This window comes from Mixophyes fleayi, chromosome 5 (assembly GCF_038048845.1).
Source record: "Mixophyes fleayi isolate aMixFle1 chromosome 5, aMixFle1.hap1, whole genome shotgun sequence".
NCBI lineage: Eukaryota > Metazoa > Chordata > Amphibia > Anura > Limnodynastidae > Mixophyes > Mixophyes fleayi.
The window spans coordinates 57439327-57453678 of NC_134406.1; the positions used below are offsets into that span (position 1 = coordinate 57439327).

At 39.6% G+C, this 14352-nt stretch overlaps 1 long non-coding RNA gene across 1 annotated transcript in view; it reads right to left on the reverse strand.

Moving 5' to 3' along the window:
• Positions 1–1984: 1984 nt before the first annotated feature.
• The window catches only part of LOC142157668 (uncharacterized), a 103169-nt gene continuing 90801 nt past the window's right edge, over positions 1985–14352 (reverse strand). The window contains exon 4 of the long non-coding RNA XR_012692559.1: positions 1985–2175. This is a non-coding gene — a long non-coding RNA (uncharacterized LOC142157668). The remainder of the gene's footprint in view (positions 2176–14352) is intronic.

The window sequence follows — 14352 nt, forward strand, 5'->3', positions numbered from 1 at the left end:
ACAATAATATAAGGGTTATATAGCAGCCAGAATAGTTCTTGTGATTTTACACATGCCAGATGTCACACACCAAATGTTATACACCAGCTTGAGTTGTTCACATGATTATTTACTAGCCAGAGGTGTCCACATGATTATACACCAGCCAGAGGTGTGTCCACCATATACAAGTCAGAGGTGACCAGTTATTGATACCAGTCAAAAGTTATCACTTTAGCAAACCTAGCTTGTTGGAGTTTACTTTACCACCTCAATTTGGCACTACGTTTAATGACTTTCCATTCCTGACCCTGGCTTGTCCAAATGTTTCTTCTGGTTTCCGAACTGGTACTTCACTGCTTTTGCACCAAACCCCAGTTTGCTTCACTCATCTCCTCCATTCTGACTTAGACCTTGCATCAAATATTTACCAGTGGATCACCCAGCAGTCCAACCTGCGTTCAGTAGTATATGGATGTATTTAGACTTTGCATCTGCCCAACTGCAGCAAGGCATGGTTCTCAAGATGCATGTGTGTTTGAAATCGGGGGCAGGTCTGCTGTGCTCTACTACACCGGAAGCAGCAGGATGCGTCCAATACCTATGTGGATTATAAATTCGCAAAAGAACACCTTGGAAAATAATCATGCATTATTGTTACCTGATAATAATAAACGCATTAATTCTTAAAACCATTTTAAAGAAATTAGTTTTTTTCCATGTAATACATGTCATCATTGCTGTTCAGGACTTAGACTAACCCTTTAGCTACAGCATGAAATAGGGCAGAAAAACAAGTAACTTTTAGATGCCCAAAGCTTGAATCTGACGTAGCTGCATGCTCTCAAGTTTGGCATGTCCCTACTGTAAATTCACTGTGAAAAAAACGCCCCTTCCCGTCCAGTTGACTTCCGGAAATTAGAATGAGTGCAGTCTGTAGTAAGTGTTCATTGCGTACAAACACACAGTGAACAGGGCTGCTTCCACGGCCATATCTCCATGCCCTGGGCATGGTTTGAGTTATTTTGCATTCAATAGACTTAAAATCAGCATACGCATGACTTGCGATGAATCTGGCTCATGCCTCTGTTTTGCCAACTCAAACGTTGGCTGGCAATAAGGAGTGTGCTGTCTCCAGATCTGTTTCATGACAACCATCCTGCAGTGTCTGTGAAAAAAGAAAGACACTAGACATAAATACTTATATTCTGCTTTGGATCCATTGTAAGAAAAGTTCCTGCCTGATGTTCCAGAGGGAATGAAAAAGGGTGCAGTGCAAGCCGTGTTGTCTCATTAGAGCTGCACAAACTTCCAATAAAATGACCACAGGGCATGCAGCAGACACATGCAGACCAGGAAAGAGGAGACAAGCTATTGCGTACTTCTGGTGCTGAACCCAGACCTTGAAAACAGAAATCCAAACCAAACCTTAGACAAAGAAATTCACATAGTAAAGTGGGATAAGTAGAAGCCCAACTGACAAGCGCAACCAAGGGTCGGGCACACTTTGTGAGGAGGCTTCTGGGTTTTGGAACATGGATTGAGCTTTGGATTGAGGATTGCAGTGTTGCAACATGATGAGCAGGACTAAACAGGTTTTCAGTCGCTTCATTTGGGTTGGTTAATATTTAGGATGATGGCATAAGGGCTAACCCTAGACACATTGGAAGGTTCAATAATATATTATAAAATTACTCTATAAAATTAAAGTGATACCCACTTTTCAGAAAATCAAGAGACTTCTTTCAGCACGTGTAGCAATATTATGATTTAATATACAATATCTCCTTAGGCGTCCCATTTGGCCTTTAGATATATTGTCTGTCCATGGCCTGAGGAGTCCACATGTATGACACAAATAAATACTAGCATTCACAGGTTTATTAAAATTAGTGGATATGCTTTTTTCAACCTGAACTGAAAGTGTGATATCTAGAGATGCTCAGGGTCGGTTCTCCAAAAACTGAGCACACCCGAATTTAGCAGATCCAAGTACCGAGCCGAGCTGGCTCAGTACTTTTGCGTTCCCTCTGAATTGAAAACGAGGCAAAACATCATTATTACGTTGTCGGATCTCACGAGTTTTGGATTCTATAAGTACCGCCCTCTACAGCGATCCAGCACCATTTCACAGAGAGTCACAGAAGGGGTAGCATAGTTCTTGGCAGTCTCTAGTGCAGTTGGGCAGCTTCACAGCTAGAAAAGAAAGAGAAGGGGTAGCAGTGTTTTTCAAAGTCTCCAGTGAAATTCTACTGAGTTATAGCTCACACACAAACAGGAGAGCTCCATTGCTCCATTACTAATTGTCATTGCTGAAATAGAAATAATAGGGCTGGCAGTATTATTCTAAATCTGCAGTCACATTGTACTGTGTTATATAGCTAACACACAAAACGGACAGCTCCATTGCTAATTGTCATTGCTGAAATATAAATGCAGTCTTGTTCCAAATCTGCAGTCACATTGCACTGTGTTATATAGCTAACACGCAAAATGGAGAGCTAAATTGCTCCATTGCTGATTGTCATTGCTGAAATAGAAATGCAGTCTTGTTCCAAATCTGCAGTCACATTGTACTGTGTTATATAGCTAACACACAAACAGGAGAGCTCCATTGCTTCATTACTAATTGTCATTGCTGAAATAGAAATAATAGGGCTGGCAGTCTTGTTCTAAATCTGCAGTCACATTGTACTGTGTTATCAAAATGGATTCACAGAAGTTCACAGAAGACCAGGAGCACCAAGCAGCTGCTGGCACCAATCATGATGATAGTAATCCCTCTACGTTATCTGCTAAAACTTATGTTAAAGTGCATAGTGTTTTTAAGTCAGGGAAACAAAAATGTAAAACAAAAGCTTTTACCTTTTCAAAGAAAAAAACACCTTTCTAATAAAGGTGAAAGTTGACTGTAGAAAGACATAAAATTGCCAACATGCCATTCAACCCAAAATATTAACCAGCATACCAGCATCAGCTAGCTCCCTTCTCTCAGCTAGATCCCAGCACCTGCAATCTACAATGTCATCATCCTCACTCTCATCCGTGTGAACATCATCCTCACACAATACTATTTCATCGCTGCTGGAATCCACCATTACAGAAGTCTCTGTACTTTGATGTGATTGCAATGGCCTTCCTCGTAGAATTTGTAGCTCATTTTGATGAACATCAGCTTTTCCTCATTTTTAGGAAGTAGCCTCTTACGTCGATCGCTGACAAGGTTCCCAGCTGTGCTGAAAACTCTTTCCGGGTACACAATGGACAGTGGGCAACTTAGGAATTGCAAAGTGAGTTTGTGCATGGGTCTCCAAATTGCCTTTTTTTCCTCCCAGTATGTAAAGGCACTGTATGACGTGTCTATTTCGGTGCTGTCATTAAAGCACTTGTATAAACTGCTGTGTGTTTGTGCCATTGCTCTAACCAGCCTCTTGCTGCAGTCTTACAGTTCATTAACAGCGCTGTTAGCTTAGCTGCCTTAAGCCCATTGTTAGCCTGTTTTGTGGAGGCCCAAACAAGCCAAGCACTTCAGACGCAAAAGTGGCACTCCTTGTTGCTGAGGTGCTTGCTTTGTTAAACTGTACCTGCTACCCCTCCTGAGTTTGTTAAAGCTTTTTAACATATGGGTGGGTGGGAGGTCCCAAGGACAATTTCATCTTACACCACTTTTCTTTTTCTGCCACTGCTGTGTGGCAATATTTCCTAGATGTGCTATGAACTGCTGTGTGTTTGTGTCATTGCTCTGTCTCTTAGCATTCAGCCAGTTTGCTGCAGACTTTGTCTGAAAATGTATGAAAATGATATTGTGACATGTGAGGTGTCGAAATTCACTGGAAATTACTCGAAATTAGTGTTATTGAGGTTAAAAATAGTATAGGAACAAAAAAAGAGCAGAATTATGTGATTTTAGCATATTTTATCAATTTTTCTAAAAAAACACAGAACCAAAATCAAAACACGTGAGGACGGTTTTGCCAAAACCAAAACACAGACTTAATACAGATCCAAAACCAAAACACGAGGTCAGTAAACATCTCTAGCTTTTACACAGTCTGTGACTGTCTCAAGCTTTTGGATACATGCAAGGACTATAAACTAACTGTTGGGACTTGGACCAACATTAACTGAATCATCTGTGTGGGGAATTAAAAACACTCCTAATTTTAATTGGTGCTTAGTGGAGAACCTCTTAAGTAGTCCTACGTGTTCTATGAGCCTAATTTGTAGAGTCACCATCAGAATACTAGTCCCAGGGTAAATGTGAATCTGATATTGTTTTAAGGATGTTTTTATGTCTAAAAGTGCTGGTTAATTTAATAATAATTTTAAAAATACTGTGATATTATCAGTCAGTGCTCTCAGTTTTTTGGTTGTTATTATGTTTTATGTAAAGATTTGACAGTGTGTTTTTCTAACAGTAGCATAGGATTTTTTCAACTCTGCGCCTCATTCTTTTGTGTTATTATTGAGCTTAAAAGTAACTAGCTACTTCTTGTATTTTTGAGACACTGTGATTCAAAGACCCATTTTTGTTATTCCTAAGATTTTTGTTATTCTGCTGATGCTGTAGGATGTTGATTTTCAATTGTTACCTCGTTTTGACTATGTATCTTAACCTGCAAGCACATTGTATTATATAGATTATATACAAGTATATTGCAAATGCTATAAGCCTTATATGATGGAATACCAAAAGCCTTAAAGTGCCTCTCCATATATTTATAGAAATGCATGCATTTGGTTCCAAAACATACACGTAAAATGCATGCCATGAAAATGGTGCATCTTGGTTCATATCTTGAGATACGCCTCACTAAGCATAGTGTTAGAATGCATATGGGCAGCACAGTGGCGTAGTGGTTAGCACATCTCCCTCACAGCACTGGGGTCATGAGTTCGATTCCCAACCATGGCCATATCTGTGTGGAGTTTGTATGTTCTCCCTGTGTTTGCATGGGTTTCCTCCAGGTGCTCCGGTTTCCACCCTCACTCCAAAAACATACTGGTAGGTTAATTGGCTGCAAAAAAAAAATAATAAAAAAAAAAATTTGACCCTAGTCTCTGTCTTTCTGTCTTTCTGTCTGTGTGTGTCTATAGTAGGGAATTTAGACAGTAAGCTCCAATGGGGCAGCACTGCAGAATTAGTGGCACTATATAAATAAATGATGATGATGATCTGCGTGAAGATACATTTAAAATGCACTGGGATATGCTTAAGCCTATCTGAATGTGGGATATACTTGTACAAGTGTCAGTATGCTCTAGAAGCCATGGGTGTGCAGGTACTTGTCCCAAGTAGTTCATGGCTGCCAAGACTTGATGGGACCATTAGTGCTACAAATAAAAATGCTATTTTTGCACTTACAACATCACCCACCAGCCTGGGGTCTTGGGATAAATAGGGGATTGGTGGCCCCTCCCAAATTACAGCATCTCTATTCCATTTGCTCCATCCTTATTCCATCTGAGTCCCATCTATCTTCAGCTGCTTACCATTCTGTAATTATAGATCCCAGCTGAACACAATTTCAGCTCCTTACCAGAAGGATAGTGGACACCGCGCAACTTGCAATTGCCCCACTTCAGTTCCCACATACAGTACTGGAACTTAGGCGGAACAAACAGTTTTCTTTTCTGCTTCATAAGTAAAGAGAAACAAGAGCAGACAGGAACACTGAAAAAATATTACTTTATAAATAAAAGGTGTAAGAAAGACTGAGAAAGGAGTTAAAAACAATCTATTTAAGAGGCATGCAAATAATGTTACGCAGACTTCCCTTTGAAACAGATTGTTTTTAACACTGTTTATTTATAAAGCAATACTTTCACACTAATCTTGGTGCTCCTGTGAACTCTTGATTTATCTATGCTCCAAGGGACACTGTTTATTTGCTCCTGGTTGTGGACAGCAGGTCTTCACAGTTTCATCATCGACCATTTATTATTATTATTATTATTATTACTACCATTTATTTATATAGCGCCACTGATTCCGCAGCGCTGTACAGAGAACTCACTCACATCAGTCCCTGCCCCATTGGAGCTTACAGTCTAAATTCCCTAACATACACACACAGACAGACAGACAGACAGACACACACACACACACAAAGACACAGGCAGACAGACACACAGACAAGGGTAAATTTGTTAGTAGCCAATATTAACTTACTAGTATGTTTTTGGAGTGTGGGAGGTAACCGAAGCACCCGGAGGAAACCCATGCAAACACGGGGAGAACATACAAAAACGCCTTACAGATAAGGCCATGGTCGGGATTGAACACATGACCCCAGTGCCGTAAGGCAGAAGTGCTAACCACGTAGCCACCGTGCTGTAAAATTTACAATCATATAAAAGCCATCATGGAGTGTAATATTGTAAGTCAGTCATTGATACCTGAATCATATAAATGTGTCTCCTAACTAAATTGCTACACTTTTTAAATATAGCCCAATAGTTAAAACACTACATTGCCAGGACCTATAGATTTTTTTTTTTTTTAAGGGTTGAGGTAGTATGCAGTCTGTGCTTTTGTGGTCCCCTCTCTGCTTTTCTGAGCAGTGAAGCCCCATTTGTCCCCCTCTCCACCTGCTCCTGTAGTCGCTGCACCCCCCTGCAACAATGGTGGCTCACCACTGTATAGCCTTACCCATTATCCTCCCATCTCCACTCCACTGACTAATTCCTATTCCAAGTTTTGTGCACCTGAAAACTTCCAATGTGTCTCCCAAAACAATGGTTCTTTTTCTTGCTCCCTGGGAAAGAAGTTGGAAGTCACCATTTTATTGAAAGACTGCCGGACTCCAAGACGAGGATGGGGTTTAAAACTGCCTCAGTTGTAACTAAAAATCCAAACCATAAAATCAGATTATGTAATTTGCTAAAAAGTCATCTAGGACATTATGGATTAGGAATTATAGCATTTTTAAGTGGAATTATCTTTTAACTTTGCCTTATTTTATCATAGCTTCTCTCTGTGGGAGATACTTTTTTCATATTTATTTTATAGTTTACCATGTAGTGCACATTTTAATATGTGGTTATCTTATGAAAAGGTTTATGCCAGGAACTAACGGTCAGGGGCGGGCTGGGGCGGGGGGCAGGGAGGCAGATGTCACCCGGGCCGGACCAAAAAACACTATTTTGGGCCAGCCCTAATTTCACTTACTTCTCCAGGACCAGCCACCTTCTCATTGGCCACATGCCGAAAGCTCCTCCTCCCACCCAATAGGCTGGCTTCTTTTGTGACAGTAACCAGCAGCCACAGGTGGTGACAGTGACAAGACAGGTAGGAGAGAGCAGGACAGTCTGCCAACTGTCCTGAATCTGGTGAGACAGTCCCGAATTTGGGTGACTGTTTCGCTTAGGACAGTTGGGAGGTATGTCCCGCTTCACCGTGTACTGCTCGTGAAAGCAGAACTGTGTGCACCTAACAGTAGTGCACACAGTATTGCCTGTTTATTTGTCTAAAATTATAACCATGCTACATCATAGGGGGTTACCCTGTCTAAAGTGCCCAGGCCCCCCAGAGCCTTAATCCAGCTCTGGGCCTGGGCATAAAAATATATATATGGCTTAAGCAGCATTAAAATAGCCTCTTTTTATATAGATAAATATATATTGTACCAAAAAAAACACCCTTTAAGGATGGGCCGCTACTTATGGGCCAGTGCTGTGTGCTTGCCCCCCGGGCTGAAGTCTGCCAGCCCTCCCCTGCTAACGGTATGCTATTACACAATATAACTAACAATAAAATTAGACTAACAGTTTATGATCTGATTTTTCAATAACACGGCTTCAAATTCATTACTGTAAAAGATTTTGAACTCAACCTAATCTATTTAAGTCCATAAAATGTAGATAGAAGTGCTGTGTGTATAGTTAATATACTCAACATAGGGATCAATATTCCCTATTTCAAGTGTTGATCTTGCTCTACTCACCATGTGACACAAAAGCAAACCATAACCTATGCAGTGAACCACTGGCTATAAATACTCTTAGTAGGTTGTCAGTAAAACTATATATTCAAATACATTTTTTAAATGTTACATGTTGCACCTTATGTCATAGTGAATGGAGTAACCATATTTTGTGTTATGCAGTGTACATTACTTACACAAATGATTATGTTGATTTGTGTAATGTAGACCTCAGATACTCAGACTGTGCAGATTGTGCACGGTGAAAAAGTTGGAGCTATTTGGTGGCAATTAAGAATTGTGAATGTTAGCTCAGTGACAGAAGATCCACCCAGAGATGTCTGGATGGAGTATGTGAGGAAAAGTATTTTTTTATCTACAGTTTGGCCCTAAAAGAAACTCTGTTTAACTTTATTATTATTATTATTATTAATTTTTATTTATAAGGCGCCACTCAGTGTCGTAGCGCCGTACAGGGACAAACAAGTACAGTACAAGGTGGGACGGCAAAATACAGTAAACAATAAGCACAGTAACTCAGTAAGCTCAGAGCACAGCTAGAGAGAGGGGGGAGGGAAGACCGGCAGGCGCCGGAGCCCAAGAGGAAGGGCACGGATGACGGGGAGACCCCCAGAGGGGTGGGGGGAAAGGTAGCTGGAGAGCAGAGTTAAAGGTGCAAGACACAGGAGGAGAGATGGCCCTGCTCAAGGGAGCATACAATCTAACTTGCTTATAGATCAGTTGTCATTGCTGCATGATTGTCATATTCTTCTTTTGAAAATGTTAAAGGGAACGGGTCAAACTGTGTTCTCTGACTATGCAGCTCTGTATGAAACCCTGTAGCAGCTGCAGGACTTATGGGTCATTTCTATGTGTACATATAAAAAGTGACTCAGATAAACTGTAAATGGACAAAGTCACTGACTCCCTGTGATGCGCTGTTTAAAAATGACACTACTCCCCAACATGATGCTTGTAGCATTTTATATGTCAGGCAATTATAGTTACTGTACAAAAGGCACAGCTATAAAAGTGTACTGCTGAAAAATCTGCAATAATTCCCTGCCCTTCATATCAACCAGAAGTGCTTTAACACAAGCTGATTAAAGCATTATTTCATGGACATGTTTTGAAGTCCGTGATTTACACTTAGCAGCCAGCATTATGGTTAATAGCTTCCATGGAAACGAGTGTGAATCTAGGGATTTGGGTTTTAATTTGACTGGTCTGGATCTGTGACTAAAAGGCTAGTAAATCTGTATGACCACCTGCGGCTTTTAGCGTATTACATATAACTCTTGTAAATATTTCGTTTAGCAGTAGAACTGATTGATCTGACTTATACTCTTGCAGTCTTACCAACTTAGCTGTGTATTTCAATACTCTGTCTGGTGTGTTCTCTGGCCCACCGTAAAATAGTTTACAGTCCCAGCTGTACCCAATCCGATAATCCACCAAAATGTAGCAGTTTCCTTCTTCTACTCTGTAACTGGTCCCTTGTGATCGCGAGAAATACTTTTATAGATTTCATTACACCATTTACCAGCTGTGCAAGTTTCACGGGTGACTAGAAACTTGAATGAATCAAATATTTTCTATATCTGTTCGCTGCTGGAAACAGGAATATGGGCGATTTCTATTAAATTGAAAAACCCCTGCTGCCAGAACTGGTGAATCTGCACTCAGTCTATCTACTTTGTACTGTACTTTTTCGTTTCTCTCTATAAATAATAAATATTGGATCTAGCTGCAAATGATCTTCACAGTTTACACAGAAAAAGTTGTTGTATTCCCAAAAAATAGTATATTCATACACAAAAAAGAAAGAGAAGGACAGTATAGTTCTCTATACGAGAGAACACTCTTATTCAGCCAGATAATTAACACTTAATAACCTTTAATCAATTTCTTAAAATAACAGCAACTCCATTAAAAAAGAATTAGAACTGTGATTAAAAGTTTTGCTGAGACCTGTCGATTATTAAGTTCTCAAATGAACTTGATCCAGGTTGTATTTATAGGGAGAACATAATTCAATCCAGTTTAATATTTCAATATCTCATGATCTCATGCCTTATCACAGCAAGTTATCTGTTTTTCTCTGTTATTATAACAATGTTTCTGCTTTTACTTTATATAAAGATTGCTACACAGCAACTCTGAACTTTATTAACATCCAAACAGAGACTTCATGTATATCACCACTACTGCAGTTTCTGTTAATAAGGAAAAACATTACGTTAATCCCACAGTGATTCCATAGATGACCATCTCCACTACCCACTCCTGCACTTGGTTACAAAGCCACTTAGATTATGTGTTCCCTACTAAAGATCTTATCAAACAGGTGTATTTCACTCTGCTCAAGTCCTTTAGATATTATATAGCTGGAACAATCTCAAAATATATTCACTCCCTTGGACCATGTCCGTCACACGATTTCCGTTAATTAGACATCTACAATGAACTTTCATATACTGTGCGATTCCTTTTTCAATCTCCCAAACACCCTGTTTAACAATAAATATAGCTAGGAGGTTTTTACAGAAGCTAAGAGATGGATGACAAGATAAAATATAATCGAATGACAGATATAATTAAGGTCAACAACAATAAAGATAAAAGATAACAGACAAATAAATGAGTCTAGTTTTGTAAATTCACTCTCCTACACACCACACGTCACTGGGAAAACACAACAGGGCTCACATGCTCATTTCTACCTAAATTGTCACAGTAATAATTAGATCCAATGTCTCAATACTAAACTCGTTGGATACAATTGGTGCACATAATAGGTTGGTAGCACAAGTTACATGTGAACTTATGGGTAGGTGACTAGATCCAGGCATAACAGGTAAGCTGATTGACACAGCCTGTACAATATGTCTCTCCATCTAGCAAGTGGTTGTAATGGGCTGTGGTGTTATAGTTGGGATTTGGGCTTAAGTAGCTCAGTCTCTCATGTACAACCCCAATTCATGTACTACACAAGTGTAAATATTTCAGTGCTGCTACTCCCGAAAGTTGCAGCATTTCCACTGGTTTTCTTGCCAGGCCTTCACTTGCTTGATGTCCTCTCTGCCTCTTCCCTGATTTCTGGCAAATGGTGGGATGGGAACAAAACGCTTACCACATCCAGAGCAGGGGTAAAGTTTCTGTATTTGTTCTCCTATGCTGGAGACGATTTCTCCCTCTTGGTGCTTCAGGCTAGTTCTCCCTCTGTGGGTCTCCCTGCTTCCAGGCTGTCTCAGCAATTTGGTTTGTGTCTGAGCTCTCTCTCTACATCTGTACTCTCCTCCCTCAGCCATCTCACTATATCCCCAGAACTTCCCTTGGCCATAGCTGCTCCACACACCTCTCACTCTGAGGTACAGGTTCTGTGTCGCTTCTCCGGACTGTGATTGCCTCTTCTCACCGACTCCTCCTCGCGATAATTCAATTCTCCTTCCCTTTCTGGCAACCACCATAGTCTTCCCCTCTCTTCCTCTTGTTGCAAACTCCTATTGCACATTAGTGTCTTGCTTGGGGGTTTTTTTTTATTAGAGTTAGCTACTTATTGAAGCTTGAGACAAAACATTTAAAATGGGCTTTTTTAACTTTTCGTACATGAAAACATTATATTACTGCCAAAGACAAACAGGGCAAGAGAAATGCATGGATCTTGTCATTAATAGAAGATTGTTAATGTCTTTTGTCCTGTATTCATTAATCGTCACATTATATTAATCAACCATGCATTGTAAGAACATAATAAGCACTTATAGAAGATCATATATGACACACAAAATGGGCTCAGTGTAAAATCATCATGCACCTAGATTTCCACCAAAGTGCATGGGTTTACATAGAAAGATGATAATGATTGTGGAGAAGCAGATATTTGCACAGGCCAAGGAGGTTTCTTACTTAGTACAGTACAAAATACAGAGTACGCGCGCCAAAAGGCAAAAAATGAACTAATTTTGATCCTGGGCAAATCATCATCATCATCACCATTTATTTATATAGCGCCACTGATTCCGCAGCGCTGTACAAATCATGTTACAACGCAAGGGGTGCAAATTAGTTTATTACTTTGCATACAAGTTAAAAACTGTCTGCTTTTTCATGTAGCACACAAATACTTGATAGCTTTACTTTTACACTTAAATTTAAAGTTGATCTACGCAATGCCCTACCCCAACTATAAATCTGTTCCCACATTTTAAATGTATGTCCCCCTCCAATGCAACATGTTTTGCCAAGGTGCAAAGTTGCTCTTTTTTTTTGTTTTGCTCTCTTTAATGACTCAGGCCCATAAAGTGCAACAATATTATATAGAGACTATTGGTGATGAGATTAGCTATCAATCTTTTAGACAAAGCCACAATTTTGAGAAAGTAATCTGTATATTTGACAGAAAAAGCTGCCAATCTTACAGAAAACGCTGCCAGTCCTTCAGAAAAAGCTACCTATCTATCAGGAAAAACTCCAGATTACCAGAGAGAGCTTCCAGGGATGTGTCAATTCCAGATGCCATTGCCAGAGATCCAGTACAAACTGCCCGAGGTCCAGATCCAGGTTGTGTCCATAGGTCCAGAGGTAGTTGAGGTCCAGTCCACACATGTAGTTGGAGTCGAAGTCTAGCGGTCAAGAGGAAGTCAAGGTGTAGTTCATAGGTCCAAGAGTTCATGTCATTTCAAGAGGTCCAGACAGAGTCTGAATTCACAACCAGTCCAGTGGTCCAGAAGGTGCCTGGAATCATTCGTTTTTTGCAGAAATTCCTGTTCCATTTCAACTGTTCCAGGTGCCTGCTATTGTTACTATTACTATATCACAGTCTTTCAATCACTAGAGAATAATTCAGGCCTTTGATCTGTGTTCAAGAGCCAGCCAGACTTTCTGGTTAGTGTCTACAGCAAGTATGAGTAATCTGTTACAGACTCACTATGCACATGTTAACATCCACTACTGCAACCCACCTGAGCTAGAGGTTTGGACTTGGGCTGCCCTACACAGAGACTACTCTGTACTCATCTGTTATACTTATCTATGTTGTTTTTATTCAAGGGGTTACTACTATCAGTATTGTCTTCCAACCAAACATTACATAATCCCTGTTTTACCTCTCTTCTTCTTCAGAGTGAGAGTTATAATTTTTATTGTCTTCATTGCAAAGAGACTCCTTTTTCTTCATCATTATCTTCATCACCATAGTTGTTGCAGAGACTTCTAATACTGTATATTGCTGCCTCATCTTGTTATAAGTCAGAGAGAGAGTTTATGCTCAGAGTTTACATTCAACTGGATATACTTAGATCAGGATGTGTGCTCGTAGGTTTGATTTGGAAAGCTACCCACTCTAAAACTCCCAATCCAGTGATTTAGGCAAGTCGTGAGACACTTAACATGGTACTGCTACACAGCCACATTTTTAAAAACTAGAATAGTTATCAAATATATTGCTAAATAGAGTTACTAAGAGTTTGCCATTGTTAAACCTGACATTTTAACAATGTTATATATCTGCTATAAGTTGCCATTATTGATTGACATCATTCAGTGCTATTAATAAATGGCATTGTGTAGTTAATCCTTTGCATTAATATTGTACTATTGTCATTGCATATCTTTAATTATCAGCAATCATTTGTAGGGAGTTGGGCAAGGGTTTGCCGAGCCAACCGCTGGTGGACCCTGCAAATATCTGCAACAACGAGGGGAGAATATGAGTCAGGTGCGGCACAGTATTTGAGGATTTGAGAAAGATGTGAGATTACCCTAGCAGTGATATTTACCACCCCTCTCCCTTGAGGTACCCTACATAATGAAACATTGATTATGATATTTAAGGAGCCATGGAAGATGTACATCCATTTACAGCAATAGATAAAACATCATTAGCTGTAGGTGCCTGCCATACTTTTGGCACATTGGCTACTGGCTCCTGGAATTTTCAGTCCTGTGACAACCAGATAAGTGATTTGATAAGTAATACTTTTTCCATCCAAGGCAGTATTTCTTAATGACTAACTCAGACAACTGGAATTCATTTGAATAAAAAAGTTGACCACTATTTCATTACATAATTACATTTTACTATACTTAATGATATTGTTTTATTTATGTCTCTTTTATGTAATTTTTGAACAGCAAATATTTTTTGTTTAAATGACCAGTTGTACAAACTTGATTTATTTTGTTGAACTGAGCAAATGAACCCCAGGAAACACAATTGCCAGGCTTAAAAAATTAATAACCTTCAACCAACAATATATGCACATATTTCAATATTTGATAAAGCATGTCACTCGTTTCAATTTAGAGGTGTTGCTGCACCAGGTACTGGTGGTTTTTCTAGCATAGTATATATCCCAACTATTATGACAGAATGAGAGATAGAGATAGCAACTGTGCGCTTGACTACAATCAGACCACCTTTTTGTTATCAATTTGCATCTCCTGC